This window comes from Marmota marmota, unplaced genomic scaffold (assembly GCF_001458135.2).
Source record: "Marmota marmota marmota unplaced genomic scaffold, marMar, whole genome shotgun sequence".
Classification (NCBI taxonomy): Eukaryota; Metazoa; Chordata; class Mammalia; order Rodentia; family Sciuridae; genus Marmota; species Marmota marmota.
Genome location: NW_025999977.1, coordinates 27531955 through 27539210, shown reverse-complemented (window position 1 = coordinate 27539210; position 7256 = coordinate 27531955). Strand labels below are relative to the sequence as shown.

General features: G+C 45.5%; 1 long non-coding RNA gene across 1 annotated transcript; it reads right to left on the bottom strand.

Moving 5' to 3' along the window:
- Positions 1 to 478: 478 nt before the first annotated feature.
- LOC125617194 lies at positions 479 to 6956 on the bottom strand. Its single transcript, XR_007348103.1, has 3 exons — positions 6743 to 6956; positions 5625 to 5822; positions 479 to 992 (listed from the first exon to the last, which is right to left on the bottom strand). It is a non-coding gene; the product is annotated as an uncharacterized LOC125617194 (long non-coding RNA).
- Between the last annotated feature and the right edge of the window lie 300 nt (positions 6957 to 7256).

Below are 7256 nucleotides of genomic sequence, written 5' to 3'. Positions count from 1 at the left end.
AATAAACATCCAACGGTATTCTTTCTGCAAAACGATCCATTTTCATGGCACCCAGGAGTTCGTCCAAGGGTCTCTGGGTCACTGGGGAAAAGTGTTCCGTGTGTCTTGGCTCCGTATTCCACCATTGGCCACAAAGAGCTAATTCTTCCAATTAATGAAATCAGCACCACTGATGGAGATGTCCCGACCATTATTTTCAAGACGAATATATTCACACCGATGGTGAGGCCGATGGGCTTGAAGGATTTGGAGGCCACAGGGCGAACGTCCCCCATGCAGCCAGAGACACTGAGGTCATTCATGGTGGCCAGGATGTTGGCCACAGCCTCAAGGGACGCCTCTCTCCACCCGGAGCCATGGAGGCTGGACTGGGTTGTGTGTGTTGAGGGGCTGCCTATCAATGGGCTTCTGTATGGCCTTGCCAGGTCCCCAGCGCCCCCACCCCCACTCCCCTAGCCAAGTCCCCTTCAGGGCCTAGTCTGAAGGGCCTATTCAGCATTTAGGATTCCCTGATGGGAAGTGAAATAGAGACAGACAGATGCTTCCGTGGAGCTGTGGAAAAGCTGGAAGCCCGGAGACAGGAAGGGAAGCCTAAAGCCACAGGGAGGAGCCCAGGGAGAAGAAAGCCAGCAGGCCCTGCAGGGTACTAAGGAAAGGAGGGAGGAGAGGCAGGGAGGCTGCAGAGGGGAGAGCCCAGAGAGGAGGGAGGAGGCTGGAAGGAGGCCCCCAGGCGGAAGGAGAGATCCCAGTTGGGAGACACACCAGTGCCAGAAAATTAGTGTGGGATTTTTTTAAAGCCACAGATTTAATTTCCTGATGATGTTTTTAGCAGACTGATATTAGCAGCATTTTTCATTCCGTGAGTAGCTCTGAGATGCTGGGTGACAGGGCCCAGCCTGGGCGAGCCTACAAGATTAGTGCAAGGTCAAGCCCACATTTTAGCTCCTCTTCTAACCACTAGAGGATAAGAACAGATGTTGCTCCAGGCAGTCCTAGAGAAAGGAAAGAAGAATTTTTAGGCAGGTCTGGTGAGAAAGTGATATTCGGAGGTCCAGGGCTAAATCATCTGTTAATTTTCTCTGGGGTTTCTGTTTCCCTGCCTGGACCCTGACTCAATTGAGATTCTGAATTTTGAGGGTTACAAGTTAGCAGCTTAAGGAACCAAAGCCCGGGTTTGCTGCAGAGCATCTTACTCTACTACTACCAACCTGCCTTTGAAGTCTTATTTCCCTGCTTAAAATCCATCCATGAAGTTCTGGGCTAACCAAGGAAAATCCATTCCTCTGAGCCAGGAAAGCAAGGCCTGCTAGAGCCAACTACTCATGGTGTGGTCCAAGATCAGCAGCCTTGGCCTCACCAGGGGCTGCCTAGAGAATCTGCTGAATCAGAAAGGGCAGTTTAGCAAGAGCCCCTGGTACTCCTGTGCACCTGACAGTGTGAGAAGCCCTGCTCCTCACAGCTTCCAACCCAACCCAGCAAACTGCAGTTGCAAAACTCTCCAAATACACCTTTCATTTTTCCAATTCTGAGTGCCAGCTCATGATGTCCCTCCATCGTGAAGACACAGTCCCTTGCACCCATCTGTGGAAATCTCACCCACATTTTAAGACCCAATCAAAATGCTATCCCCTTCAGTGAGCCTCCTCTTCCCTCTCCTCTCTTCCATAGCAGTTTTTTAGAAAACACACTTCCCACCTTTCATTTTGGTTACTCCAATACTTATCAAGAGTTAGAATTGTGCCGTACTTTACAGGACTTCCTGGGTTCATTATCCCATCACTTCCTAACTTTGAAGATGAGCAAGAGCTTCACCTCTTTGGACCTCAGTCTCCTCATCTGTGAAATAAGGTGAGCAATTGTACCCACTCAGAGTTGTAAGGATTTGCCGCAGTCTGGCTGGGCACAAAATAACCGAGCCACCACGAGGCACTTGTAGGTTCAAACAGGAACTCCTTTATTGCCCCAACTCCACCAGCACTCCACGCACACTCCCCGGGAACTCTCTCACCCTCCACCGGGCTCCACTCAACGGGGAACTCTTCGAGAACTCCAAAGTAGCAGGTGGGCGCCCAAGGCAGCAGGAGCCACCCTATTGCCGGACAGCAGGGGTCTATATACAACTGAATACACAGCCTGTTTCAATCCAGCATCATCCAGTCACAGCAGTTATACACAGCTTAACTTAATTATCATCATCTTAATGGCTCGCTGGTGTCACCTCTCAACCACTCCTTCTGGCAAAATGCTAGGTGCCATCCCGACTCGGCTGTGGCTCTCAACAAGGATTCTTTAAATATATTTATTGAATCTCTATGTCCTAAGCAACAGAGATACAAATGTGACCAAAACATATGTCTGCTGTCTTAAGGGATTATGGTGCTTAGAAAGTGTTCAATACGTAATCAGTACTCAATGAATTTTAGCTGTAATTATGCCTTATTGCTTTGACCATAGCCTAAGCATTTATGTAAAACTGGGACCACATTTTATGTCTCTATAAAGATACATAGGTGTTTTATCCCCAACACTTAACACAGAGCTTGGTGTACAGCATGTGTTCAATAAATTTATTATTTACTTGATGAAAGTAACTGAAAACAATGATCTTAACTGCAGAGTAAATGAGGGATACTATGGATAAAACCTAGTTATCCAAATTACACAGCCTTTCCTAGGCTGACCATTCTGTTTCCTCTTTCCTAGAACCACAATCTGTTTGTTTTAATCAATGATTGTTGTTTTTCTAATAAACATTGGTTAAAAGTCCCGTTTCCTCAATTTGATTCCCATGCCATCCTTTCATTGTGTCTTTCCTGCCCCATTCCCTGGTTCCCTTCTGAGAGCTCCATATTTTCTGTTGGCATCTTTTTAAATATTTCAACTGGTCGTATTTATTTTTAACTTTGTTGTATAACTTAATCAACTATCTTGTTAACATTCTTTTGACACCTCCCCCCAAAAAATGTTTCTTAAAAACTTATTTTGTGTTTCCGTCTCCAAGGGAACACTTTGGCTGGGTTTTCTAACAGGAATGACACAATTCTCTCCACAGCTATGTGGAAGGGGGATTTGAAAATCAATAGTCACATTTGCCCAGCTCTGTCACCTTGATCTCACACTCAAAGAACTCATGCTGCCCAGCATCCGCAGGGTGGCACACATTTGTAATCCCAATGATTTTAGAGACTAATGCAGGAAGACCACAAGTTCAAGTCCAGCCTCAGCAACTTAGCAAGACCCTGTCTCAAAATTAAAACATAAATAGGGCTGGGCATGTAGCTCAGTGGTAGAGCACCTCTTAGTTCAGTTCTCACTACCAAAAGAAAAAAAAAAAAAAAACTCATGCATAAGTTCCCAACTCTCCCACTGGCCATATATCTCAATGCTATCTCTATTAAGAATGTTCTCTTCTGGTTAAATCCTAATGGAAGGTGAAGCACCATAAAAGAAGTTCCTTCAAAAAGGTCAGTCCAGAGTTCAGTTGCCTTGGATTACAATGGCCCCCGATATGTAATATTGTTTGCAAGAGGCTCAATTATGGAATTTTTTATAAATTTTGATCAATAAGCATTTTTAATTTCCTTTCAGAATCCCTCTTGGTGACCTGGTTTGATTTAGATATAATTTAAATATTGTCTGGCTCCCATCCATAATTTGCATGCCACAATCTTCTTTTTATTACCCAGAGGCAAAATAATGTTCAGTGCAAAACTCCCTCCACTCCAACAGGAGATTTTTCCCTGTCTCACCCCAGTCCCTCTAGCTTTAAGGAAGGAAAAAAGACAATTAAAGTCACTTGTTTAGGATTTCAAGGAACCGGGGAGAAATGAGACCTCTGGCAAGTGGGAAATTGATCTACATGGGAAATCTCTGAGAGGACACCTGCCCCTCCAGGCTCTTTGTGTGGCTCCTGAAGGGGCAGCCTCAAGGGAGTGCGACATGTTGGGAAGTGGGGCACAGGAGCACAGCACCAATAAGCACAGAGGGCTCTGTCTGAGGGAAAAGGACAATTGGTGAACTTTCAAGCCCGAGGGGTGGGAGCAAAGTTCCAGTCTGAGCTAGAAACTCAATATTGCCCAGGCTATCAGTTACCTTGCAGACTCACACCCCAGTCTTCTTAGAGGGCCACAGTAGCTGGGCAGAACTCTGACATGAAACTCTGTGCACCTTTGCATGAACACTAAGAAAATGCGCATCGGAGCCTTCTAGAAGGAGAAATTCTTCTAGAAAAGAGCCATCAACACAGGGATTTGAATATAACAAAAATATCAAGAGGCTTCCATGTCTACCTTGGCCCAGGGAATTAAAGAGCAGTGGAGTCACTCTCTTGATCACAGAGTTGGGACTATTGTTCCCTACCAAAATGCCACTCGGAGCCTCTTTTCCAAAGAGAATCATAAGACATACCCCTGCCCTGCTTGCCGCTTTGGTATCCAACATCCTTAATACTGGGGCTGGGGATATAGTTCAGTTGCTAGAGTGTTTGCCTCCTATGCACAAGGCCCTGGGTTCCATCCCCAGCACCACCAAAGGAAAAAAAAAAAAGTGAGAAACTGTCAGGATTTGATTTTATACAGTGGGTATTTCCAGTAACATGGCTGAGTTGCAGAATCCTACTTAACATCTCTGTGTGAGTTCCTTCCCCATTCACTCTGAGCCTGCCACCAGACTAACAAGGCTCCATTCTTGTGTTCAACATTTAGCGTGGACCTGCATATACCGCATATACCGCAGGCACTTAGAATACAAACAGCCCCAAGACATCATTTCTGACCTACGGGGGTTTATTTTCTAATAAGGAATACTCATGTATGAATTAATAATGATAGCAAAGACTGCTTCTTGAGCCTTTATAATACACTTTTGTTAAACTTTAGCCTAGGAACTTGTGGTAGCCAGCCTCTAAGAGGGTTCCCAGTGATCCTCACCTCCTGGTATTCCTATGCTTGTGTAGTCCCTTCTACACTGACGAGGGCTGACATGTGTAACTAATAGGATTTGTGAAAATGACTGTGTGTGACTTCCGAGGCTAGGATATAAATGACATCGCAGCTTCCACCTTGCTTTCTCTTGGATCACTTACTCTATGGGAATCCGCTGCCATGTAATAAAGACACTCAAGTCCAGTCCCATGGGGAGGAACTGAAAGCTGCTGCCTACAGCCACATGACTGGGCCACCTTGGAAACACAGCCTCCAGCCTCAGTCAGGCCTCCAGAAGACTCTAGCCCTAGCTACCACCGTGACTGCTCCACTGTGGGAATGACCCAACTCAAACCACTCGGAGCTAGACACTCAAATTTCTGATTCACAGAAACTGTGGGGACACTGTTTATTGTTGGTACCCCGACTGCATTTGGGGGTACTTTGCTATGCGGCAATAAATAATGAATGCATGCCCCTTTCCTGTTAAATCCTTTTGTCAGTCCTATTTGGGTTTTTATTATTGTCCCAATATTATAGATGAGGAAACTGGTATTTAGAGAGGCACAGTCAGAGCTAAAAACTAAGCCTATCAAACTTCTAAGCCTGTGTCCTTAACCTCTACATAATAAAGTGGTTCGAGTGCAAATGTAGTTGTCTATACAAGGAACAGGTCACAGTGGGAGAAGTAGTGAACTCTACCTGGAAAGTCTGGATCTGGAAGTGAAGAGGAATTAGAGATGAATTGTTAGAGGATGTAAAACTTGCAGTGAAAATGGAGAAGAGACAGATGTTCACTAGGGGGCCAGCAGGGAGAGGGATTCCACAGGGAACAGCATTGGCAGAAGCGCAGAGGCATCAAACCGTCTGGGCCGTCAGAACTGTCTGGAATTTCTTGACCTGGAAGAATTGGGGACTAGTGGTTCATTTGCAAAGAGAAAACCTTAGTTCTAGCCCAATATCTACTCTTGTAGTAACAGGACCGCCCAAATCACTAGACAGCCACCTACCTCTTCCACAAACTAGGGCCCCAGTTCTCTCTCTTGATGCACTCAAATACTCTGTAGGTCCTCACTACTTATCTAGTGAGGACAGTTCTCTTTTACAGACCCAGCTCCCTGGCAAGTCTGACACATACCTCTCTTCTTCCTGGCAAAATTATAAGTGATGATATTTACATTGACTTCCATAACTTATCTCTTGTCTACTGCAGAATCTCACTCATGTGAGACTCTGACTTCCTTCTTTAGCAGAATTGCTAGAATGCCAAATCAGGGAGATTCAGGGAAGCAAGTGTGTTGAATTTCAGAAACTTGCCTGCCTTTCCTCCAGATAGCCTTCTGGATGCATTGGTGGATTGCAAATTAGAGAAGTACAAAATGGGGGCTCAGCAGTTGGTATAGTAACTACACCCAAACTAACCACAGGTTGTTAAGTTCTAGAACATAATCTGTATCAGCATGACCAATGGCTCTGCCCTCACCCCTCTTCTAGACAACATCTTTTAAACCAGTAACTTGAATGGAGATACAGAAAACAGGTTTATCAAATTCCCTGATGACTGAAACTGGGTAGCTTAGTAATCACAGGAGCCAGCAGAACTGAGAATCTCCCGCCTCTCAAAGGGCTAGCATGGGTCAGAGCTACCAAGGTGAATGAATTTCATCCAAAATGCAAGGCCCTTTACTTGAGTTCCCAAAGAAACTGCACAAATACATCATGGAAATCTCTGATTCTAACAATAATTATAAAGAGAAAGTCACTGAAGGGTGTTAGTCAACGGTGAGTTAAATAACAGCAAAGCCAAGGTTTGCACTAACCTGGCTTTCTGTTGAGTCTGGGAGAGGAGGAGGGGCAGTTTGACTGAAGGTTTCCTGCTGAGATTCTACAGCTCCACCACCACCCCAGGGCTCAATTTAGTAACTTGCAGTCCACTCCATTAAATGTGTTTGGGTTCCCAGCCCCTACCCTGACCCTCCCCCCAGACTGAGCTGGGGAGCCCTTAGAAGGTAATGAGAAGGCTGAGAGTTTCAAGTCTGGGAAGAGCTTGGAAACCAAAGCTCTCAGCCTCTCCCTGCACGGCCCTATCCCTGCTGATAAGGCTGAGAGCAAAGCTAGCTGACAAGTGATTGGAAACAGGAGTTCCCAAACCCTTTAACCCTTCCCTGCCCTGCCATTACAAGCTGGAGTCTCCAAATGCTGAGGCCCATCTCCATGAAGCTTCCCCTCTGTCGGGGCTCTGTCTCCCCAACACCAACCCTTCCATTAACCTCTGTTTGTCCTGATGCGTCACTGAGTGATGTTCTTCTGAAAAAAAAAAAAAAAAAAAAAGTT